The sequence below is a fragment of the Monodelphis domestica genome, chromosome 3 (genome assembly GCF_027887165.1).
Source record: "Monodelphis domestica isolate mMonDom1 chromosome 3, mMonDom1.pri, whole genome shotgun sequence".
In the NCBI taxonomy this organism is placed as follows: Eukaryota; Metazoa; Chordata; class Mammalia; order Didelphimorphia; family Didelphidae; genus Monodelphis; species Monodelphis domestica.
Window position 1 is genome coordinate 51,121,590 of NC_077229.1, and position 27,133 is coordinate 51,148,722.

Below are 27,133 nucleotides of genomic sequence, written 5' to 3' on the forward strand. Positions count from 1 at the left end.
TTTGTCATATGGGCTAAAATGATAAAAAGGTAAAATAATTAATGTTGGAGATGATATGGGAAAACAGGGACACTAATACATTGTTGTTGGAATTGTTTAACTGATTCAACCACTTTGGAGAGCAAGTGGAATTATGCTTAGAGAGTTATAAAATTGTGTTTACCTTTGCATCCAACAATAGCACTATTAGGTTTATTTCTTAAGATGATCAAGGAAAAGGGAAAAGAAAATATATGTTCTAAAATATTTATAGTAGCTCTTTTTGTGGTGACAAAGAATTGGAAATTGAGGGATGTCCATCAATTGGGGACTGGAATAAAATTGTGCCTCAAGAAATGACAATCCAAATGATCACCCCAAAACCAAAAATCTCAAAAGACTTACATGAAGTATGTAAAATGAAGTTAGAAAAACTAAGAGAATGTTATCCATAGCAACAATAATAGTGTACCATGATCAACTGTAAGTGACTTAATTATTATCAACAAGGCACAAACCAAGAAAACTCCAAAGGATTCATGACAAAAAAGGATATTCACTGCCATAGACTGAATCTGAATGAAAATGGAAACATAGAATTCTTCACTTTATTTTCTCTTCGAACTATTCTCTGCTGTGAGCAGTATATCTCTTGTTTCACAATGTGATAAACAGAGAAATATAGATTATATGATAATATATGCACAACCTAGATCATATTACCTGCCTTCTTAAGGAGAAGGAAGAGGTGGAATGGAGGAGGAAAAAAAGAATAAAATATAGGTCTTGGGGCAGAGTTAACATGAGAATTTGTTTCTCTTTGACAAACATATTTATTATAATTTGTTATATATTTATAAAAATGTATATCAAATCATTTTTATGTTACATATTATAATAATATGTTATATATTAGAAAATAAAAATAAATGTTAACCCCCAAAGAAAGAGAGAGAAAAAATGCTGGTTGAAATAAAAAAAAACAATGTTAGACACCTGGGACAACCATAAGCTCAGGTGTGGGAGTGCAGGCCTTTAGGGACAAGGTTATTGGTATTGTTTACCTGTACCAATGACCGGCTCATTTATAGAGACAAAAAGATAAGTTATTCGGAAAGACCCAGCACCTTCACACAAGTGATCACGATAATTTGTTGATGATGAATAAGAGAATGAGTGAATGAATAAATGAAGGATTCATAATAGATTAAACATTTGCTATGTACACAAAGGATAGCTAATTGGTGTCATGGATAGACTGACTGCCAAGCCTGGAGCAAAGAAGACTCATCTTGCCAAGTTCAGATCTGGCCCCAGTTATTGACTAGCTGTGTGACCCTGGGAAAGTAATTTAACCCTCTTTACCTCAATTTTCTCATCTGTAAAATGAACTGGAGAAGGAAATGGCAACCTCCCCCAGTATCTATGCCATGAAAACTCCAAATGGGACCAGGAAGAGTCAGACACAACTGAAAAATGACTAAACAAATATAGAGGTGATTGTGCTAAACTCAAGAGATGCACACAGAAAATCAAGATATCCTCTAGTCTAGAAGAGTTCAAACTATAGCGAGAAGAGAGACCATTTAGAGGAAGTTTTAGCTGTAAACCAGATGTGAGCCCAGTGGTGCTGAGTGGGCAATAACAACACTGTTGTGGAATTACCCATCTTGCTAGATGATGACACGAAGGTTTGTGAATATGATGTTCATTTTGTATTCAACAGCATATTTTTGGATACGTTGGGGCATGTTTAATTATTGTTGCATGCTTCTTATTTTTTTACTTCTGAAAATTTTGACCATTTATGTTTATTTTTACATGCAATGGTATTATATATGTACCTCGGGGGATTTATCAGCCCATACATTATTTTCTATTAGACATGCATCGTTTGCTAGTACATAGTTTCCTATCAGATGTGCATATTTTATCCTATTTTGTGTTTGTTTTTTGTTTCTTATTTCTTATGAGCTTACTCTGAAGCAATTCGGTGGTACAATGGTTAGAGCACTGGACCTAGGGTCAGGAAGACCAGAGTACAAATCTATTTGCAAATATTTACTAGCTGGGTGACTCTGGGCAAGCCACTTAATCTCTGTCTGTCTTAGTATCCTCAACAGGAAAATGGGGATCATAACAGCACCTACCACCCAAGGATGTAAGGTGTAAATGAAATAATATTCCTAAAGGGCTTTGTACAATGCCTAGCACATAGTAGGTGTTATGCAAATGTTTAATCTTTTTCTCCTCCCAAATTGCTTATGCCCAGGTGTATGCTTGTACCTCCACTGTGATTTCATATGATTGAGCCTGCATGCAATTGGAATATCTACCTACTGAAGCAGCCTTCCCAAAGGTGCTTTGAATCATGATAAACCATGCAATGCACTGAAGTGGCCAAGTGGTGCAGTGGGTAAAATATTGGGCTTGGAGTGAATAAGATCCAAGACAGAATTTGGTTTCAGTCAATCATTAACTAGGTGGTGCCATAGTGGACAGAGTATCATACCTGGAGTCAGGAAGATTCATCTTCTTGATTTCAAATTTGACACTTCCTAGCTGTGTGACCCTGGGTAAGTCACTTAACCTTGTTTGTCTTAGTTTTGTCCTCTGTCAAATGATCTTGAAAATAAAATGGCAAACCTTACCAAGATCTCTGCCAAGAAAAACCCAGATGGGGCCATGAAAAATCAGACATGATTGAAATGACTCAATAACAATAACAAAACTTATTATCTGTGTGACCCCAGGCAAGTGACTTTACTTCTGTCTGCTTCAGTTTCCTTTTCTGCAAAGTGGGGATACTGATATACCACCTGCCTCCCAGGATGGTGAGTATAAAAGAGATAATATTTGTGAAGTGCTTTGCAAACTACAAAGTACCACATAAATGCCAGCTATTATTTTAAGCACATAATATAAAATACAAAGGATTATGAAGAACACAAATTATAGTGAAATATAATTATCAAAAATATGTATATTTAAAAGTCCATGGATCTCAGGTTAAAAATTCCTGAATGGAGACCATTTATTGCTTTCATAAAACCAATACCCTGTTTTATAGGGAGTTTCTTTGCCTGGGAATTAGTTTATAGAAATGAAATTGCAGGCCCATTTTTCTGATGTCAAAACAAAGTTAGTTTCTTTGCAACTTCCAATCTTAGCTCCTAGTTCTGTCTTATGCGGACAAACAGAAAAAAATGTCTAATTTATCTTTAACACTGATATTCCTCTACTTATGACCTGCTTGTGGGCAGTAGACCAACTTCCTTTGTAGCTAAACGTTAGGAAAAAATCATATTCCCTAATGCAATGAAAGAATTGTGATCTTCCTTTTTTGCCCATTAAGAGAATAACGAAATGTGCGTCTCCTTGAATCATTTCTGTGTCACAGTCAAACTTATGCTTTACCTATTCTCCTTCTCATGCCAGCCTGAGATGCCAGGATTATGTGCATTTGACTATCGTTCCCCCTCACCCCTCTGAAAAATACTATCTCCTGTGGATCAAATATAAAGGAAGAAATATTACTTAAGGAAATGAAATCATTTGGATCTTGGTCCAATTATTTTAAAAATTTCTTTGAAAGTTTTCCTTATAGACATGAAAGTGAATTCTTGCTTTCAGTTCACTACATTTCAAGGGAACAATGAATTTCTTTTTCAAAGTGAAATGTCACTAGATTTCTTCAGGAGAAAGGCTATCGCCTCCACCGCCAGTACAGACTATTGAATGTGTTAGAAAGTACCGAAGAAGTAGAAGTGCTGATAGTGGAAACAAGCTAGAAGTTTCATTTCATTCCATTCTCATTTCTAATTCTTAAATTAAAACTTGATGACAGTCCCAGTCTAGCACTATGGGGAGGTACCGAATGCCTACTAGCAGGCAAGATGCATGATGCTTTAACTGAATTCAATTCTGGCCCCGGAGGAAGCAAAGTGAAGTTGTAGAGAGGCAGCATTAGACTTGGGAAAAGCTTTGTAAGAACAATTGTTATCCAACAAGGGTATGAGCTGCCTTTGGAGATAGCATGCTCATGCTCCCAATCACTAGAGGACCTCAAGCAAAGACTGGATGACTCTTTGTTGGACATATGCTGAAGGACACTATTGATCAGCTGCAGATTATTTTACATGGCTTCTGAGGTCATATAATAATATGAATAAGAAAAAGAACTTTACAACCAATGGGTTGAACTTTGGGACTCGGGAATTTTGGTACTAAAAGGAGGTTTTGTAAAAAGTGGGTCCTCCCCCCCTCCCCCATTTTTAATCATTTGTTAGAGTCAGAAGAATTTATAAAATTACAAGACCACATGAAACTTTGGGGAAAAAATCAAAAATCTTTATACAATCTAATTCAATCCAAGCCAATTTAACAAATATTCATTAAACATCTATAATATGCAAAGGACCACATGAAGCTATGGGAATGTAAAGACAAAAACTATTGCCTAGTCATAAGGAACTCGAATTTTCTATAGATGAGGATTGAAGATGATCAAGATGAATACTGTCAACTGTCAACTCTTTGGTGCAGTAGGTAGCCCATCAGTCTTGCAAGCTGAAGGTCCTGAGTTTGATGCTGGGAAGGATGGTGTGATATACTGGGAAAGGCTTCTGGAGACAGTGTCACTTGACTTCAGATTGGGCTTATCTCCCACCTGAAGTGGATGTCTAATGTCTGGGGAATTGGGACCTTCCCTGAGGGGGAAAACCCTCCTGTCACAAGGTCAAAACCTGGGGTTTCTTCCTCCCAATTAAATAAACTGGGGACTTCTAGATTTCCTCATTGATAATACCTAAAGTTTGTAGGTAAGTAATATTCAGACTTCACCTTACATATATGCGCTTCCTAGTGGTCAATAGAGTCAATCAACTGGTAAGCATATGAAGACTTCCCACAGAAAGGAAGGAACTTAAAGCCAAGCAAGAGATAGAGAACATGACAAAATGTAAAATGAATGTCTTTGATTATATCAAATTAAAAAGGTTTTGTACAAATAAAACCAATGCAACCAAAATTAGAAGGAAAGCAACAAACTGGGGAAACATTTTTATAACAAAACTGACAAAGATTTAATTTCCCAAATATATAAGGAACTAAGTCAAATTTACCAAAAAAAAAAAAAAAATCAAGCTATTCCCCAATCAACAAATGGTCAAGGGATATGAATAGGTAGTTTCCACATGAAGAAATCAAAACTATCAGTAAGCACATTAAAGTTTTCTAAATCTTTCCTGATTAGAGAAATGCAAATAAAAACAACTCTGAGGTACCACCTTACATTTAGAAGACTGGCCAATATGGAAGCAAAGGAAAGTGATAAATGTTAGAGAGGATGTGGCAAAATTGGGACACTAATGCATTGCTGGTGGAATTCTGACTTGGTCCAAACATTCTGGAGGGCAATTTGGAATTTTGTGCAAAGGACTTCAAAAGAATACATACCCTTTGATCCATCCATACCACGGCTGGGTTTGTACCCTAAAGATATAATAGGGGAAAATGCTTGTACAAAAATATTTATAGTTGTGCTCTTTGTGGTGGCAAAAAATTGGAAAATGGTGGGGGGAGGTGTTCATCGATTGAGGAATGGCTGAACAAATTGTAATATCTGATGGTGATGGAATACTATTATGCTGAAAGCAATGATGAACTGGAGAATGTCTCTATGAATTGGAAAGACTTTCAGAAATTGATGCAGAGTGATATGAGTAGAACCAGGAGAACATTGTACACAGAGACGGATACACTGTGGTATAATCAAATGTAATGGATTTCTCTACTAGCAGCAATGCAATGATTCAGGACAACCCAGAGGTACTTATGAGAAAGATGCTATCCACCTCCAGAGAAAGAATTATGGGAGCAGAAATGCAGAAGAAAAACATATGATCGATCATGTAGTTTGAAGGGGATATGATTAAGGTTTTGATGTTCAAAGATCACTCTACTGCAAATATGACTAACATGGAAATAGGTTTTGAACAATGATACATGTGGATACCAGTGGAATTTCTTGTCAGCTTTGGGAGGGGGAGGGAAGAGGGATTGGAAAAAGTCATGAATAATGTAACCATGGAAAATATTCTAAATTTAAAAAACTAAAAACTTCCCACTGATGGGCAGATGAGAATAATTTTTTCCAGAGGCCATGAAGGCTGCTGAATCAAGGGCTGTAGGGTGCTTAGAGTTTGGTTACCTGTCATACACCAAGGTCATCCACTGCATCCAGCCATTGACAGTCTTCCTGACTTTTGTCTTACCACTTGACATCCATGTCTCTGGAAGAGACAGTGAGGCTGGTGACTTTTTGCAACTCTACTTCACTTAAATATGATTCACACAAAAGTCAAAATATTGCCCTGGCATGTTACTTGTCCTCTTAAAAAACTGAAGGACAAACAACAGCAACTTTGGATATAGAACAAGCATCTATTAATTTTATTTGACTGAAATGAAATCAATCCAATGTTTTATATTTTAAACTCTACTGAAATGACTGATTCTTAAAGAAATTGAATGAATCAGTCAGACATCTGGGATGTAGTGACAGATTCATTGTTATAAACTAGAAGTTTTTCTTAAAATTCAAGTACAACTCCCAACATACATGCAGATATGATTTCAACTATCCACATGTTGCAAAATCCATAAAAACCTTAAGGAAAAATTCAAGGGAAGTCAGATCAGATACACTGAGCAAATAACAGAATTTCCTCCTTGTCACTGACTTGTTGATGTCTTCCTATTGTATTAAGATGTTGTAGGCTGGCTGTTCATGGCTGCCATTTTCCAAATGGGAAACTCAATTCTGAAATCTATCTCCAAACTCATTATTGAATCCTTAGGAAATTATTGTCAAGTGTTATCAATTTCTATCTAAGCTCAAATCCCACCTTGTGCAGGAGATATTTCTTGATCCCTCTCCCTCATCCTCTTCCCTCTATTCCAACTTCTAGGATTTTTCCTTGTTCCCTCTGGTTATATTTAATATATTATATATGTTGTTTCCCTTACCAGGATGTAAGTTTCTGAGGTCAGGTTGCTTTTGTCTGACTTTATTTTTTGGGTTTATTCTACTGCTTGGCCCTTTATATGTTTTCTATGCTAAACTCTCTTTTCTTATTCCTTTTCTATTTCTCACCTGTTCTCATTCTTTCTCTGGTCTAATCTCTTTTCATCTCTTCTGCCTCCCCCCTTTCCCTTTCAATCTTTCCCCCTCACTTCTAATTTATGGCTCCTTTTTTCATCATTATCTTCCTTATGAATTTATATTTTGTAAAAAGGATTCATTGTACCTAGTTCTGTATCATCATTTAATCTGACTGGCTATATTCCTTTTCCATCTCCTCATTCTCCCCAACCCCACCCTGTTACATATACACACAACCCATTTCCCTTCTTTTCTCCCCAAAATAATTTCTCTTTGTTCTTAATATCACCCCCTCTCCCTTAACAATCCCCATTATGTCCAGCCATTGTTTTGGTTTTAGCACTATCAATATCAAACGTATAAATGGTTCTTCCTAGCAAAACAGATATATCTGATGTTCAGATAGGTTCTAATAAAAATATTTTTAAAAAGTGCTTGATAAACATTTATCAACTGTTTTTTTTTTTACCATTTCTTAATAGAAGAGAATCGACCTGCAAAAAACCCAGAATTTTGGCTTCTTGATTGCAGGGTGGTAGTCAAAAGAGAATTGATTCTGAAATCAGTTCAAATCCTTCCTCAAGTACTTGCTTCCCAAGTAGCCTTGAGCAAATAACTTAAACTTTCCAAGTCTTGCTTTTCTTACCTAAAAAATGAGGGGATTGAACTAGATTTTCTGGGTATTGGGTATCCAGAGGCTCTTGAACAATGATGCCTCTTCTTTGATATAAAGTTGGCATTCTATGTATGGGTTTCACTTGCAAATATATAACTGACAAATTGCTTTTCTTTCAGATCCATTTGCTTCTAACCTCCTTTCACAGGATGTGGAAAATATTTTGCTATTCATACAAAATTAGTCAAATGAACATTGAGTACTCTTTGGGGGTATTCAGAGAAATAAAGAATTATATATTCATTATTGTACTAATTAGGAGTCAGAGAATTCTGGGTAATATGAACATATATACAAATATATGTCTATATATGCAGGTATAGATACACGTCTACACATGTTTTACACATAAATATGCATATATGTGTAGTAGATATGTGAAGTATCATTTATTTTTCTTACTAGTATATAAAACCAGAAAATAAATGTGGAAAAATAGCATCCATATAATAGGACTAACGAACACTTGCCAGCAGTAAGGGAGGGCTAAAGAAACCTTTCAAAATGATATTTTGAGAGTGATAAAATCTTAGCATATACTTTGAATGAATGGAACATTTTTATTCAACCCTTCCTATGTCTAAAGCACTGTGCTAAGCTTCAAGAATACAAATCTGAAGCAATGAATTCCTTCTTCCCAGGAGTTCACAGTCTAATGGGAGAGGTAACACATATGGAAGACTTCAGACATAAGTCAGATGGAAAAAGCCTGTGTTTCTTTGGGTATAGTGGATGAGAGGAAGGGGAGAAGGGATAAGCAAGTATTTATTATGTACCTAATATGTGCCAGGTACTCTGCTAAGCTCTTTATACAAATACATTATAACCCTACAAGCCAGATGCCTCCCATATTAGATCTGGAGTCAGAGAACCTAAGCTCAAATCTTACCTCTTCCATTTACTACTTATATGGCTTCTAACAAGTCTCTGAAATTCTCTATAACTCAAAGATTTTATCTGTTAAATGGCCAGATTGGAATAGATAGCCTCTGAAGTTCTAAGTATGATTCAACAATCTTGTTACTCCCTAGTCCATCATTCTGTTCATTAGAAATCATCTATACCTAAAATATGAAGGCAGCTAGGGGTTAAAGTGGATAGGCCATTGGCCTTGGAATTAAGAAGACTCCTCTTCCTGTGTTCAAATCAGGCTCAGACATTTACTATCTATGTGACCCAGGGCAAATTCACTTAACCCTTCTTGCCTCAGTTTCCTCATTTGTAAAAATGAGCTGGAAAAGAAAATGAAAAATCACCCCAGTATCTTTGCCAAGAAAACCCTAAAAAGGGGTAATGAGGAATCATATACAACTAAAACAAATGAACAACAACAAAACCTAAAATATATACTTTTCATTTCAGATTAACTTCTCTGGGGTCCGTTCTGATGTTTTCATGAATGTGACTCATAGCAAAAGCAACTCTGAAATTCTTTTCTCCCATGAAAAAAATTTTTGGATTCCTTCATGCTCTTATCAGGTTGTCTCAAACAGAGTCCTAAGGACTGAATAACCAACATTCATTTATTGACTGGTTGCTGTTTTCTGAGTTCTGTAGTACTTTGTTACAAGAGAAATAACAAACAGAGGAATAGCTAATATTTTGGTGTCAGGTTAAGGTAGCTCAAATAATATTCACATATTAACTCTGTAATTGTGAATATATATTAATATATGTGTAACATGTAATATATGTTTATAACATATGTGTTCATGCATCTACAAAGCCATACAAAGTCCATACCTGTGATAACACTATGAAACTCCTTCCATTGAGGTGAAAAATGTACCTCTACTACAACTGACATCTGTTCAGCAATTTAAAATACCAAGGTTACTAGAGGTACCAAGAGCTTAAATGAATTGCCCAAGGAGACAGAGCCATTACATGTCAGAGGCAGTTCTTGAACCCAGATCACACTACTTTTGAGGTCAACTGTAAAATGCTGCCTCTCTTATAACCTAAAAGGTAATTAAGGAAAGATGTATCTTTCTAGTCATCTCATACTTTACTCCTCTCCACATCCTTTCTATTCTTCACATATGATACTCTGTAACTAGATTTCATATTTTTTCATTGATTGATCCCCATTCCTGGAATGCTCCTTTTCCACACTCCTACTTCTTGGTTTCCTTGTCTTCTTTCAAAACTCAGTTCTAGTACCATCTTCTGAAAGAGATCTATCCCAGTCCTCCCTCTCTTGCCCATCACATCCCTCTAGTGACTTTTGCTGAGATTACCTTCCTTTACATCCTATATAATGTGTTTATATTAGTTATCTGAATGTTGTTTTCCCCATTGGACTGCAAGATCCTTGAGAAAAAGAACTTTCTCTTTCTTTTTTCCTTCCTTCCTTCCTTCCTTCCTTCCTTCCTTCCTTCCTTCCTTCCTTCCTTCCTTCCTTCCTTCCTTCCTTCCTTCCTTCCTTCCTTCCTTCCTTCCTTCCTTCTTTCCTTCCTTCCTTCTCTCTTCCTCTCCCTTTTCTCAACTTCCCTCCCACTTCTTTCTCTCTTTTTATCTATTTCCCTCTCTCTTTCTCTTTCCTTCTCTCTTTTTTCTTACTTTCTCTCTTTCTCTCTTTTTCTTTTTCTTCCTTCCTTCCTTCCTTCCTTCCTCCCTCCCTCCCTCCCTCCCTCCCTCCCTTCCTTCCTCCCTCTCTCTCTTTCTTTCTTTCTTTCTTTCTTTCTTTCTTTCTTTCTTTCTTTCTTTCTTTCTTTCTTTCTTTCTTTCTTTCTTTCTTTCTTTCTTTCTTTCTTTCTTTCTTTCTTTCTTTCTTTCTTTCTTTCTTTCTTTCTTTCTTTCTTTCTTTCTTTCTTTCTTTCCTTCCTTCTTTCTTTCCTTCTTTCTTTCTTTCCTCTTCCACAGTACCTGGAATATAGAATACAGAAAATGCTTAATTATTTCTTATTGTTGTACTTGACAATAATGATTGGTTCAAATTCTATATCTGACATATTTGTTCTGTGCATACCTGAATAATTCGTTACACCATTTAACCTTTCAGGATCCCAGGCACTATCTATGTCACTATGTTACTGAAAATTTGCTGGCCCAAATCTATGGATGCAATTTATATACTGAGAAATACATTTACTAATATATGCAGAGCCTAAATTAAGATACATTCAGTTGAGTCAGAAGGGAGACTTCTGTATACTACCTTGTCAAAAGGCAGCAGATAGCTTGAGACACTTTTATTGAGACAAGCTTAAGGAAGAGACCTGATAAACCAAGAAGCTATTGCTGAAAAAACTGCTACCCTGGGGAGGAGTAGGTGTGATGGATCTGGGCCACAAAAGAGGTTGCCTTATATGTAAAGTAGGTGGGAGGAAATGCTGTGAGAAAAGGAAGTAATGGGCCATATGGTAGCTTCTTCAATAAACTAATTATTCTCACTAATTAATTAAGTGCTAACATCATTTGTTTCTAAACTGCCAAAGAAATAAAAGTGTTGTCAAAATGAAAATGTAACAAGTTTTATAATTGTATAGTCTCTAAAAATAATTATTTTATATTTTCCTGCCTTCTATATTTCATGAATTTTCTGCTTTCTAAATTTCAGTGCTAGTTGCCCTCTCCTAGTATAAGATACAATCTCTGGACTCAGTGGGAACATAATCCAATGTGGAATATTTGACTTCTACATTTTTAAAAAAGCAACAGTTAGGGAATATAATGAGAAAGCACATCATCAAAATCTTAATTGCTTAGTGTTGATCACATCTGGAGTATGTTGTTTAGATCTGGGCATCATTTTTGGAGAAAAAAACATTAATATCCTGGAGTTCTTCCAGATAACAAGGACCAGCATAGTGAGGGGACTGGAGAGATAATACCTATATGAGGATGATTAAAAAGAAAACCAAATAGCCTGGGGATATTTAGATTTAGGTGAGAAAACAAAATTGGAAAAAGTGAAATCTGTTTTGAAAAAATTGGCATATAAATGGAGTACTCATTTGAATAGGTTTTTAACTATCAATGTAAGCAATATTCAGGTAAATTAACTGAACTTTTCATTTTTTCAGTGGTAGTTGTGACCTAGTTTAGATATTGTATAGATGCAAAGAGAAAGATGGTTGCCAAATCAATGATTCCACCCTGATTTCACTTCATGTTCCAGAGACCAGAAGCAGGCCTTATGGTTCCTGTGGAGAGATTGAATTGACCTTTGCTAGGAAAAGAAATAAATGGGTATATTACCTATTCTGGGTTGGCAGTTCTCTTTCTCCAGTCTGGCCTAGAGCAATTCTGCAAATACTAGTTCCTGGTATTTATATAACATCCATTTCAGGGAAATGAAAATTTTGGTACTGATATAGAAATTATATAAATTATCCTCACAGTTTCCCAGGAATCAAATGTGGCTCAGGACTTCTGGTTTTTATTTTATATGGGAAAATTGGGACCTAAGGGAAGGAGATTTATAGGAATTCCATTAGTGAGTTATTGTTTTTTTTTTATCTTAGCTTCTTCCTCTGTAAAATGAAGGGGTCAGAAGAGTTTATTTCTTAGTTCCTTTCTAACTGAATCTTGTGGGGCCATTGTGGTGTGTTGGCTTCTAGATACTCTCCTGGGAAACAATAGCTTTCCTCTAGTTTGAAAATTAGATGGAGGAAGGAAATTTTTATATTGATTCTCTGGAACAATTAAGATAAAAATTCTGTAATTTCAAAGGACAAAAATAAAACATACTGAATTATATGACAGCTCAAACAATGAGCCTCATTCAGAGCCCAAAATAAAACTTAATTTGGGCCTGGGTTGAATGTCAAAATTCACACTCAGGGCAAATAATATGTGGCATATTTTGTGGAAGAGGCATGAAGGAAGAGAGAATTTCATGCATGCAAGACAGAGAGTAAAGGACCTCAGATGTCAATCAAGAAAGAACATTCCAAATAGAATATTCCCAGTAAAGTCAGTTGGAGAGTCAAGCCAGGCTGAAGAGGGAAGAAGCTGGGAACAGGTCCCCTGTTATTCTGTCCTAGGCTGAAGTCTCTTGGCTTTGGAGAGGAGAGGAGAGGCAAGAAGGTTTTGTGTGGTTGATGGTGGTAGTTGAACCTGAAGAACTGATTTCATTTTTGAGATTTGAGTTTGAAAGAAGAAGAAAGAAGATTAAACAGTTGTCTTCCATCTTCCTGACAGACTTTGTGTCACAGCTGTGACAGGACTGACATTTCCCAAAATCCTTCTAACCCTCCTTATACACTAGGGACAACCTTATCCCTCTCACCTCATCTTACCCCAGTCCTCCATCCTGTTGTTCCCAATAAATCCCCTTACTTGAGAAAGGAAGAGAAAAGAGTGTTTCCTCATAAACCTCAGAGTCCACTCAGGGGGGAGGGGTGAAGCCAAAGGCTTCAGAAGAAGATTGAAGGGTGGTATTGAGGGAAGAAGAGGGTAGGAAAAATATTAATCTATTAGCCATCAGTAGTGATCAATAGGCAACCCCAGAATCTCTCTCTCTAGTAGCATTTCTCTATCTCTTAGAAATACCTCTATCTCCATTACAACTAGGCACCTTGAGGTTTCCCTAGCATCTCTCTAGCAAAGCCAGAGTATCTGCATTTATTACAACTAGAAATAGTTCCCCAAATTATCATTTTTTACAATTTTTACTTGTTGGCACTGTGAGAGGCACCTAGGAAGCACAGTGATCAGGGGGATGGGCCTGAAATTAAGAAAGACCTGAATTCAAATTTGGACTTAGATATTTACTAGACTAAGCAGCCTCATAAAAATGACAGTAGATAGATAGATGATTGTACTGTAAAGGTAGATAGAGGGATGAATAGATAGATAGATAGATAGATAGATAGATAGATAGATAGATAGATAGATAGATAGATAGATGGATGGACAGATGAATGAAAGGACAGAGAGAGACGGAGAGATGGATAGGTGGGTAGATGGATGGATGGATAGACAGATGAATATATAGACAAATAGAAAGAAATAGGTGAATGAATAGATAGGTAAATGAATGGATATAATACATAGAGATAGATAGATGGTGATAGGTAAGTAGTTTGGTGGATTGTTGTAGAGGAATGAATAGATAATTTGTAGACAGAAATGGATACATCATTTATTACATGTTTACTTATTTCAAATGGACTTGTTTTATTTTTTATACCACTACCTTCCATCTTAGAATCAATACTGTGTATTGGTTCCAAGGCAGAAGAGTGGTAAGTGCTGGGCAAAGAGGGTTAAATGACTTGTCCAGAGTCATCCAGCTAGGAAGTGTCTGAAGCCAGATTTGAACCTAAGACCTCCTGTCTCTAGGCCTGACTCTCAATCCACTGAGTCACCCAGCTGCCCCCTTCATGTGGAATTATTAAGATAGGTACTTATTCTAAATGCTGGAGATACACGTATAGGCAAACTATCTTAATGGAGCAACATATCACATAAAAGAAAACTTTCAAAGTAGAAGTAGAGCACCCATATTGGGGAAATATGGAAAAGCTAGAGAATCAGAAACAGAACTGAGAATAAACTGAGCATAGATGACCTCACCATTTTATGAAATGGTGGTCTCAAGCGTGAACTCACCAATTAGAAGAGAAGGTTATAAAGTAAAGATATCTTTACGGTGAGAAGACTGCTGAGATGGAGATGGAAGAGGCTGGAGAATTAGGAGTGGAGCCAAGGGAAATGTAAACTTATGAGTCATTGTTGGGTAGAGGATCCTTCATCTACATTCTTCCTTATGTTAGAAGTAGCCCTTGGTAACAATCAGTATTTTTAACAGGAAAATAGAGCTAAAAGCCTACTTCTAAGTCTATTTTTGTATGCACCCTCCCCTAACTCCAAAACCAGTGTCTTTTTTGTACACATGGTCAAGCTGACCTCATATCCTATGAGGAACTCTCAGAATAGCAAATGCCCTTGGTGGCCCTAAGAGGGAGCAGCTGCATAGGCCAGGGGAAATGATTGCCCTCACAAAGCAGGGTACAAGACCTCACCAGGCCCATTCCCTATACAAACAATACTCATGCTTCTGGGTATGCCATTGTGCAGCTTTGAAATAATGGAAAATAAGAGCTTCTCACATCTGTGAATTATTATAGCGAGTGCTTGTGTTGCAGCTGATGAGCAAAGAAAGGGAAGCGAGTGATGTCTGCTGAGACAAAAGCATCTCTCATGGAATGAAGGTTCTGGTGAAATTATGCCCTTTTATCATCATCTGACATCTTAGTAATTAGTACTAAAAGATGGCTAGATCTCATAAATTAAGCCCAATAACCTGATCTAAAATTAAATGAGCTGAAAAAAATATGTGGTAATGGGACTGTTTGGTCTGTGGCACCTTGGCAATAGAAAAATGTACTGTATCATACCAAATGTTTTCCTGATATCTTCTACTATTTTTCTTGTGTATAAGAAAGCTATGAGAGCTCACTACTTTAGCTGGCATTTGAATGGTCAGTTTACACTCATTTCTATTTTTATGATTTCAATTAACTTTCACATAGCAAAAGAAGTTTCATCCCTACTAGTGGAGAGGGCATTGCCACCATTCCAGACATCTATACTTTCAACTCCAAAATCATCTTCAGCTGCTCTCATTAATTCAACAGTCCAGTCACTTGAAAAGTCTTGACTATTCTGCCTTATCCTTATTGACATTTTTGAAGCCTGTCACTGTTGGTCACTTTCTCTTCCTTGATACTCTCTTTAGGTTTTCAGTACAAAGTTCTCTCCCATTTTTTTTCTACTTATCTGACCTCTTCCTGTTTTTCTCCTTTGGTGGATCCTTATCCAGATGATGTCCTCTAACCATAGATTTCCCAGAGGGAAATTCTGGGCCCTTTTTCTCTTCTTCTATACTATTTCACAAGATGATTTCATTAGCTCCCCTGGATTTAATGCCATTTCTATGCTAATGATTCTCAAATCTTTCTATTTTGCTCCAATCTCTCTGACATCTTGCAATTCCAACTGGCTTTCAGACATCTCAAACTGATTATCCATTAGACATATCAAACTAAAGTCCAAAACAGAACACATTCTCTTTTCTTGGAGGCCTCTCCACTTCCTACCTTCTTTGGAAATTCCCAATCTAGGAATCATCCTCAACTCCTCACTCTCTCCTATTCTCCAAATCCAGTCTTTTGCCAAGGTCTGTTGATTTTGCCTGCCATATCTCTTGAATATGTCTCCCTCCCTCTTCTGACACTGGCACCATTATAGTGCAAACTGTTATTCCCGTATTGGGTCCAAGGCAGAAGAGTGGTAAGGGCTAGGCAATGGGGGTCAAGTGACTTGCCCAGGGTCACACAGCTAGGAAGTGGCTGAGGCCAGATTTGAACCTAGGACCTCCCGTCTCTAGGTCTGGTTCTCAATCCCCTGAGCTACCCAGCTGCCCCCTTCCAATCCATTCTTAATTCAATCATCAAAGTGGTTTTCCTGAAGTATAGGTTTTACCATGTCACTCCTCTACTCAATAAACTCTAATGGCTCCCTATCAACTCTGGGATCAAATACAAAATGTTCTGCTTTCCATTCAAAATTGTTATTCCAATTATATACTTTTTGATTCAGTGACACTGATGACCCAGCTGTTCCAAGAACAAGACACTCCATCTTTAATCTCTGGGCATTTTCTCTGACAGTGCCTCATGCCTGGAATGCTCTCCATCCTCATATCTTCCTCTTAGAATGCTTAGCTTCAAAGACTCAGCTCCAACTCCACTTTTTGTAAGAGTCCTATCCTACTTCCCCAAACTTAGTATCACCTCCTCCCATGAAGACTACTTTGAATGAACCTTGAATATACTCATACTTTGTCTATTTCATTAGAAATAGAAGCTTATTGAGTTCCATAACCTTGTTTTTGCTTTTATTTGTATATACAGAGCTTGGCATAATGGAAACATATATTTAAGTGATTAATAAATATGTATTGATTGACCTATTGATTCTAATCTCAAACTATATACTCGCAAATAGACTATTGACTTGGGTAGATTTTAAGATTCCATGAATATTTTTCCTAGTTCTAAGTATGTGAGATTGCCAAGCCCTATCCAAGGATCCTAGACCCTCAATGTCATTAAGAATCAAATAGTTCAATTGTTGCTCACAAATCTTCTACTAAGTATCAGCTATGGGCTAGACACTCTGCTAGGCTCTGGGGATACACATAGAAAGAATAAGAAAATCTTTGCTCTTGTCAACATGGAAATATAGAGATCCCCAGTTTATTTAGTTTGAGTATAGAAACCCCAGGTTTTGACCTTGTCACAGGAGAGGTTTCCCCCTGAGGGAAGGTCCCACTTCACCAGACAGTAAACTTCCTGGTAGTTTGGGTGGGAACAGCTAATCCCATCCAATATTGAACATCCCTTTTGTCCCAATGGTTTCTCCCCCTAGGCTAAGGTCCATGACCAAGGTGACCCAGCCCTGGGCTTAGTCTTTCCCTTTTGTGTCCATTGTAGGGCCCCAGCCCCTCACTATTATTCCTGTCTGGAACTCTTCATTTTCCTTTCTTACCATTGTAAAGTCAATCAACTGTCCCTCTAATCCTAACCCCCCAGGTCATCTAGAGTGGTATATAGGTTCCCCAAGCTCTTTTGTTCCTCTGAGTCCATCCTGAGTTGGTGGCACTCCCAGGGGCTGGTGACCAGGGAGTCTTGACTCTGTGCAGTCTTGGAGAGCAGCTCTGTTGTCGTATTAGTAGTGCTAACCCTTTTTCCCTTGATTAAAGAGTGATTTTTGACTATTTAATAGTTCTGCGTTTTTTCTAGTTGACACTCTCAAGAAGTATATATTCTAAATAAGCCACCAGAAGCCATTCCTAGAAAGTACAATCCTAGTCTCCCAAATACATTTGATACCTTGTGACAGAAAGCACTTTCAACTTCTATACAATGTGTGAGGGCATGGGGGGAAAGAAAATCAGAGTGCCCAACATAGTATCCAAGCCAGTATCTTTCATTCTGTGTTTACATAAGCCTTGTTCAAGAATGACAGAAAGTGGCAAAGGTCTCCCATAGCTCCTCAGTAGCTGCAAGCCAAAATAACTCAGGAGCTGGGAAAGTGTTCCTCTGTGAGTGGTAATTAAGACCTGGAAATGGCTTTCTATCCCCATGAAGTAAAATATCGTGTGGTGTGGAGGCAGAGTTCATCTTTGAGCTGACACCTGATGGCCAGAACATCTGTAGGACCAAATTGAGGGCGGGGGAGGGAGAGTTTGGATGCTCTAATGAGAGACTAATTGTTGGGATAAGACTTAATACAAGAAGAGGTCAGGAAGGCATGAAGCTTAATTGATTTTTCTTCCAGGAAATAAAGGCAGCAAGTAAAGGATCCAGAGCTCAGCTATCAGTTGGAACAGTCATTAAAAGCTTATTAGAGGGATAGGTCCAGGCAATAGACATAAAAACAAGCCATTAAAAAGAATAAAGTTAGTGCACCATCAGTGCTGTCTGAATCTATTTTCTTGCACAAGTGTCTTTTGTATTTTAATGTGCGTTGGGTAATTACCATAATATGACAATTTGAGTCCCAAGTAAAATGAACTGAATGGATGAATAAAAGAGCAGACTCTGATAAGGAGAAGAAAAGATGCAAAGTAATTCATCTTTAGCATTTGAGCGATTTTCCTATTGAACCAGAAGCATGAATTTTGACAACATGACTTAGATATCTATTAATGCCTTCCTTAGTATTGCCATCACAGAGCTCTGTCCCTCCCCCCTCCCCCCTCCCCCTGAAGATATGGATTTCACAGAATCAATCACTGATTCTTGGAGCTTGTAGCCATATCAGTGACTGCTGAATACAATCCACAGATCAAAAATAAATAAATAAATAAATAAAAATAAAAAATCCCTGCTACAACAACCTGGGCAATTAATACTCTAGCCTTGGGAAAAAGGCTTTCAGTGAAGAAGAATCCATTAAATTCCAAAATGACTCACTTTGGAAAAGGTCTGAGAAAAAGCTCTACCTAAAATTAACTAAATTTACTTCTTGGCAACTTCTACCCATTGAGCCTTCTGCAGACAAAGATGTACCCTTTTCCTTTGAGGCTATATTGTCAAAGCTGTAGAATTATAGGAGTACAGATTCAAGTTGGGAAGGACTTGAAAGGTCATTTTAGGAAGAATGGCTTAGTGTTACAGAGCACTGACCTTGATAAAGGGAAAACTTGGATTCAATTCCAACTCAAATACTTACTGGTTATATGACATTGGACAAGTGTCTAAACTTTTCTTTGTCTCAATTTCTTTATCTATAAGAAAAGGAAGTTGAACTTAATAGATTCTAAAGTCTCTTCCATAAGTAAATCTAGAATTTTACAATAGAATTATTCACCTATCTGAGCTGAATTTTCTTCATCTCTAAAATACAAATACTGTAATAATGCTTAATTCCCAGAGTTCTTCTGAAGCTCAAAAGAAGCAATGGGTGCAAAACATCTTTCAGACTTGTAAATGATAGCATTCTATTATTCATCTAAACCAATTCCTGTATTGGAAATATAGAACTAAAGCTTAGAGTCAAATGATTTTGGCTCTAGGTCACATAGGGAGTTTCAGACATAGAAAGAGAAATCCCTTTCAACAACAGGGCCTACATGGCTAGAGATAGGATGATAATGGGATGTTACTAGATCTCTTGAACCTGAGATGGGTCATGTGGTTATGTCTTATGACTCAAAGTCAAAAGGGAATGAACTGTTGAGATTAGAGGATAATTAGATATCTGGGATATAAAATGAATGCTTATCAGGAGTAAGCTGGGAAGAGTCTATCTGTGCTCATCAAGAATGAGGGGAGAGGCCAGACATGATCTTCCACTTAGGTCAAAGTCAGCTTCCTTTAGCACTGAAGGAATGCAAGGAAAAATGAGTGTGACACAGTCTGGGGTTTTGGGGGTGTCTAGGTGCTTGTATCCCATATCACTTCCTCCTTTTCTTTCTTTCTTTTCTTTCCCTCTGTCCTTCCTCCCTTCCTTCTTTCCTCCTTTCCTTCCTTCCTTCCTTCCTTCCTTCCTTCCTTCCTTCCTTCCTTCCTTCCTTCCTTCCTTCCTTCCTTCCTTCCTTCCTTCCTTCCTTCCTTCCTTCCTTCCTTCCTTCCTTCCTTCCTTCCTTCCTTCCTTCCTTCCTTCCTTCCTTCTTTTCTTCCTTCCTTCCTTCCTTCCTTCTTTTCTTCCTTCCTTCCTTTCTTCCTTCCTTCCTTCCTTCCTTCCTTCCTTCCTTCCTTCCTTCCTTCCTTCCTTCCTTCCTTCCTTCCTTCCTTCCTTCCTTCCTTCCTTCCTTCCTTCCTTCCTTCCTTCCTTCCTTCCTTCCTTCCTTCCTTCCTTCCTTCCTTCTCTCCCTCCCTCCCTCCCTTCTTTCCTTCCTTCCTTCCTCCCTCCCTCCCTTCTTTCCTTCCTCCCTTCTCTCCCTCCCTCCTTCTCTTCCTTCCTTCCTTCCTTCCTTCCTTCCTTCCTTCCTTCCTTCCTTCCTTCCTTCCTTCCTTCCTTCCTTCCTTCCTTCCTTCCTTCCTTCCTTCCTTCCTTCCTTCCTTCCTTCCTTCCTTCCTTCCCCTTGTAATCTTTGTAAGATTATTTATTGGGCATTGGGAGAGACTTTAGATGTGAAGCAAAAACAATTCTTGTACTTGAGGACTTCATATTAAATTCACTGAAAGAAGGTATGCAAATAAGGATTATTTTAAAACTTTTGACTTGTGTTACTCAAAGAGTAAGTCAGTTTAATAAAAAAAGAAAAATCTGTTCAATCTTATATTGAGTGGAATTTACTGGTCAATATTATAAGAATTGAAGATATATACAAAGAAGGTCAAAGATAAAAAGAACTGCATATATGCAAATATATCCATAGCAGAACTCCTTGTAACAGGAACAAAAGGCACTACATAAAGAAAAATAGAAAGAAGGAAAGAGGGAAAGAAGAGAGGAAGGGAGGGAAGAAAGACACAAAAAGGGTACTCATCATTTGGGGTATATGAATGGCCAAGACAATTGTGGGGTATGAATTTAGTGAAATATTATAATGATTTAAGGCTTACTATTTGCCAAGCATTGTGCTAAACACTGGAGATACAAATACAAAGATGAAGGTAGTTACCACTCTCAGGAGACTGCACAGAAAGGGAAATGGTGGCTATGGAAATTTTTTTACTTCAGAATGTTACATGGATGGTTAGTTGAGCCACAAGGGAAATATCTTTTCTAGTACCGATGCATTATTGTATAAGTTATGGTTCCAAAAGTGGAAAGCACAAGGGTGAGGAGAGGAAGAAGTTGCATACAGGTAGCTAGAAAATGACTAAGTTAAACATGGCAATGACCACTTAAATATAATGGACCATTTAGGACACTTAGCAATGTGGGAATGTGTACATGCATGCATAAGTGTGTATGTGGGGTGTGTGTGTGTGTGTGTGTGTGTGTGTGTGTGTGTGTCTTTTATACTCTGGGCAAGATTTCTGGAGCTAAAGCTCTCTGGGGAATAGGCTAGTCTGTAGGTATAGGTATAGGACAGAAAATGAAAAGATATGGGAAACATCAAATATTATCAATTCAGATGCATGAACAAAGGAAAGACAATCAAATCAAAATAACAATATGTACAGTATCAACAATAAAGGAAAACACAATTAAGGAAATCATCAGGTCCATATGCATGTAGTTAGCACTCTTGGGTTACATCTGTATCATGTGGGTTTGTAATGGAGGATCATCATTCTGAACAATCACTATCTTTCACAGTTGGTTATCTTTATAATATTGTTGTTATTGTGTATATTATTCTTCTAATTCTGCTCATATAACTTTGAATCAGTTCATATGTCTCTTTCAGGATTTTTCTGAATCCATCCCCTTAATCATTTCTTATAGCTCAATAGTATTCCATCAAATCAAAAATTTGTTTAGTCATTTCCTTCATTCATTGATATCTCATAAGTTTCTAGTTCTTAGTCATTAAAAAACTGCTAATAGAAATATTTTTGTACAGATGAGTCCTTTTCTTTTTTCTTTGATATATTTAGGGTATAGATCTAGGAATGATATTACAGAATCACAGAGTATGCATGGTTTTTAAAATGATTATTTGTTTATTTTTAGGGGTTTTTATATTTTGATTCCTAATTCTCTCTCTCCCTCCAGCCTCCTCACCCATTGAGAAAGCAAGCAATAAAATATCACTTGTACATATGAAGTCATGCATAATACTTCTATATGTTGCAAAAAAGCAAGAAAATTTTAAAATAGAAAAAAATGTTTTGATTTATACTCATAGTTCTTTGGCTCTTTCTATAGAGATGAACATCATTTTTCTTCATGAGTCCTTTGGTATTATCTTGCATCATTGAATTGATTAGAGTACTAAGTCTTTTACAATTGATTATTACAATTATTACAATATTGCTGTTACTATGTATAATATTCTCCTGGTTTTCCTAATTTCACTTTACATCAGTTCATATAAGTTTTCCCAGATTTTTCCTAATGAATTCCCCTCATTGCTTCTACTATCATAGTATTCCTACACAATCCTATGACAACTTGTTCAATCATTCCCCAATTGATGGGCATCCCCTCAACTTCAAATTCATTGTCTATACAAAAAGAGCCAGAAATATTTATTACATATAAATCCTTTACATTTTTCTTTTATCTCTTTGAGATACAGTTTTAGTAGTGGCAAAGGTGTGTCAGTGGGTATTCATAATTGTTTTTGTTTTTTTTTTTTTGTGAGAATTGTGAACCTAAAGACAAATTGAATCCATTGAGAAAAAAACAGCCATAAAGACATACTTTTTGAGTTTACTCAGGAGTCCATGGCAGGGCCAGAATATCAAAATAGCAGTTGAAAATTATTATCTAGCTGTAATCCAAATATAGACATCTCCTGAAAGTTTTCTTCATAATAATCCTTGAGTTCGTGATTTAGTTGACCAAAGAAGCTTCTGTAATGTCATGACCAAATGATCTAGACTCTCTTTCCCCATAGTTCCTGTAATACCCTCAAGTTATTGTCAATATTGTCATTTGCTTGGGTTTGTAGAATTTTTTTTTCATAAACAATTTTCTGTGATAAAGTTACACCCCTAAAATGATGTAATGTTTAAGAGCATATGATGATCAATGATATAGTAATGTTCCTTTTAGTTGTCAGAGAAAACTTTTCTATAAATATTGGAATATATTATCAATAAAACTTGAACTTGTGGCAGGCCCCACATTCTGCTTTGGTCTATCAATCAATCATTGGAACTCCTCCATATCTGTCTATGTTTGTGTCTTTCACTCTTGCTTTCTCCATATGGTTACTTGGGAAGCCTGAAAGTCTTCCTAGCCATACCTTCACTGCTGGGTCCTAGCAATTGTTCTTTGAGTGTGTTCCAAATTGTTTTCCAAAATGATTGAATAAGTTCAAACTTCCACCAACAGTGCATTGCAGAATCTATTTTCCAACATGTTGTCTGTGATTTGTCATTTTCTTTTTCTGTCATCTTAATCTGTGTGTGTGTGAAATGGTACCTCAGAGTTTTTTTAATTTGCAATTCACTAATAATTACTGATTTAGAACATTTTTCATGTGACTGTTGCTATTTTTGATTTCTTCTTTTGAAAACTGCCTATTCACATCCTTTGACCATTTATCAATTTGGAAATTAGTCTTATTTTTATGAATTTGACTCAGTTTCCTACCTATTTGAGAAAAATAAATGCTATCAGAGAAACTTACTGAAATCTCCTCTGTCTTCTGCCCTTTGTCTTTTGTTTTTCTTCTCTTTTTACTGCATTGATTTGGTTTGTGCAAAACTTTTTAATCTCGTGTAGTTAAAATTATCCATTTCACCTCCCATAAAACATTTCCATATCTTGTCTGATTGTGAATTCTGCCCTTATTCAGAGATCTGAGAGGCAATTTCTTCCATGCTCCCCTAATTTGTTTATGATCTCACCCTTTATTTCTACATAATGTACCCATTTTGAGCTTCTTTTGGTATACAATGTGAAATGTTGATCTGTGCTTTTTTCTACTAGAGTACTTTCATGTTTTTGTGACAGTTTTTTTTTGTCAAATATTAATTTATTATCCCAAAAGCTAGGAATCTTTTCTTTTTAAAAAAAATAAGTACCAAGTTACTGTGCTCATTTGGTTCTGCATAATATGAACCTATGGAACCACTGGAGAAGGAAATGACAAGCCATTCTAATATCCTTGCCAAGAGAACCCCATAGATAGCTATCTATGGTCTATGGGGTCACAAAGAGTCAGATATAACTGAACAAAATTGTGGACCCAATCTAGTTCATTCATTGACCACTCTCTTTTTATAATATAACTTGATATCATCTGGTACTGCTGTGCTCCTTTTCTTCACATTCTTTTTCATTGATTCCCTTGATATTTTCTGACCTTTTGTTCTTTCAAATGAATTTTATTACATTTTTATTCTAGATCTATAAATAATACTTTGATTGTTAAGTGTGTGACTAAGTAAATTTATTTAGGCAGTAATGTCCTTTCTTATTATATTGGCTGAATGTAGAGTGAGCAATTAATATTACTCTAAGTAATTAAATCTGTCTTTATTTGTATGAAGAGTGTTTTGTAATTGAGTTTGGATAGTTTCTACGTGCCTTGGCAGATAGACCACCAAATATTTCATACTGTCTTTAGTTATGTTAAATGAAGTTTCTCTTTCTGTTTGATTTTTTGATAATATATAGAAATGCTTATGATTTACATGGGTTTATTTTATATGCTGTCATTTTGTGAAAGTTGTTAATTGTTTTGACTAGATTTTTCCAGTTGACTCTTTAGAGTTTTTTTAATTATACAATCATATTATCTGCAAAAAGTGAGAGATTTTATTATTTCCTCATTGCCTATGCTTATCCTTTAATTTATTTTTGTCTAATTGGTATAATTAACATTTATTGTACAATACTGTATAATAATGATGATAATAGACATCCTTGATTCACCTCTGCTCTAATTGGGAAGGCATTCAATTTATCTCTATTATAGATACTGCTTTTTCTTAAGTTTAGATAGAAACTACTTAGTATTTTAAGAAAAAAATATTCTTATGTTTTCTAGTTTACTTAATAGACTTTGGAGTTACATTTTGTCAAAAATTTTTCATTCAACTATTGAGATAATCATACAATTTTTGATATTTTTGTTATCAGCATGGTAAATTATGGTCATAATTTTCCATGGTCATAATTGTAGTATTGGAACAGACTACACTACTTGTATCAATCATACTTGGTCATAGTGTATCATCTTTGTGATTTATTGCTATAATCTTCATTATTATTTTATTTAATTTTTGTATCAATATTCATTAGGAAATTTGGCTCATAGTTTCCTTTCTCTGTTTTTGCTCTCCCTGGGTAGCTTATTCTTGGTTATAATCCTAGTTCCTTTGGTTTTCCAGATTATTAAATCCCAAACCCTTCAATCCTTCAATGTAGAAGCTGCTACATCTTATATTGTCCTGACTATTGTAAACCTCAAAATTCCTTAGACTTATAAATGTTGGAAATTTCACCATTGGGATATTTCATACTTGGAAAATTTCTTACTGATAGTCTATTGGAATGGGAACCCCATTGGCATGGGAGGTTCTTTCTCTTCCCTTCTTAAGATTACTTTAGGACAGAGACCCTTTGCTGAACAATGGAAAGGACTTTGACCTATGCTTAAGCATAGAACAGGAATTTCTTTGAGTCTTGATTGATTTTAGAATTGATACAATGGAGATACTTGGAATAAATCTCCACCCTATTCAGTCCTAATAGGATTGAGTAAGGGCTGCAGCCTAGATCAAAATTTAATTATTCCAATCTCTACCATACTCAAGTTAACAGGATTTAGAAAGGGCTGTAGCAAAGGAGTAAAGATTTAATCATTTGAAAAATATGACCTTCAACAGACATGTGCAAAAGCCAGAAACCTCTGGGCGGTCCTGGGTTAAGCGAGAGCCTCCATTGACAGGGAAATTGATGAAGAGTGATTGGTAGATGTGAGGACTGAGGGGAGGCAACTTGGATGGTTTCCTTAAAGATAGGAGGGTCTGGAGACTCGAGGAGGTGGTTGATTTTTTGGTCGGTGTGGTTCCTGGGCTCTGAGGAAGCTTGCTCTGAAGGAAGCTGAAGGTGGGGGCCTCTGAGACTGTTTCTCCATTTTGGACACGTGAGTAATAGGGACTGATCTCCTTTCTTTGCCCCAGCTATCTAAGGGCTTGGGCCTTTTGGCCCAGCCTAAACAGAAGGGGTATTTAAGCCCTATTCCCTTCTCTCCCCTTTCTCTCTCTCTCTATATCTCTAATTCCTTTCTTACTCCTATTGTAATTAAACTCCAAAAAAGGCTGATGGCTGACTTGAGTTTTTCATTTAGGAATTACATAGCTGATTCCTTGGCGACCTTAAATTAATATATATCAGTCTTTTAAAGTGATTCCCTTGTTACACTATGGCACCACAGTATTGAAATTGTTTCTATCTGGCTGCCTTCAGAATTTTCTCCTTAACCTTGGAGCTTTGGAATTTATTATTATTCCTAGGAGTTTTCATTTTGGGATCTCTTTCAGGAAATGAAGAGTGTATTTTTTCAGTTCCTATTTTCAAGTATATCAGGGAAGTTTCTTTGATAATTTCTTGAAATAGGTTTAGGTTCCTTTTTTTTTTTTTTTGTTAATATCATGGCATTCAGTGAGTCCCATAATTCTTAAATGAACTCTTCTATCTCTTTTTCAAAAAATATCCTTATCTTCCATCTTAGAATAAATACTGTGTATTCATTCCAAAGCAGAAAAGTGGCAAGAACTAGACAATGGGGCTTAAGTGACAATTTTGCACGGGGTCACACAACTAGGAAGAGCCTGAGGCTAAATTTGAACCCAGGACCTTTTGTCTCCAGAATTGACTCTCAAAATAGTTACCCACCTAGCTGCCTTTCCCATATCTTTTCCAAATTAGTTATTTTACTGATTATATAGTTCAACTTTTCTTCTATTTTTTCATTTATTCTTTTTATTTGATTTTATTGTTTCTTGCTTCTCATGGAAACATTAGCTTTTACCTACCTAATTTTCCTTTTTAAGAAATTATTTTCTTTATTGGACTTTCATTTCTCTTTTATATTTTGTCAATTCTATTTTTAAAGGTTTATTTTAATCGATTTTTTTGTATTTAATTTTTTATTTAGATGATTTTGTTTTTTTTTAAGAATTTCTCAACAGAGGATTTTAGTGTCTCTTTTATCATTAGCCAATTCTGTCTTTTAAAGTGTTATTTTCTTCAGTATATTTTTGTCCCTCCTT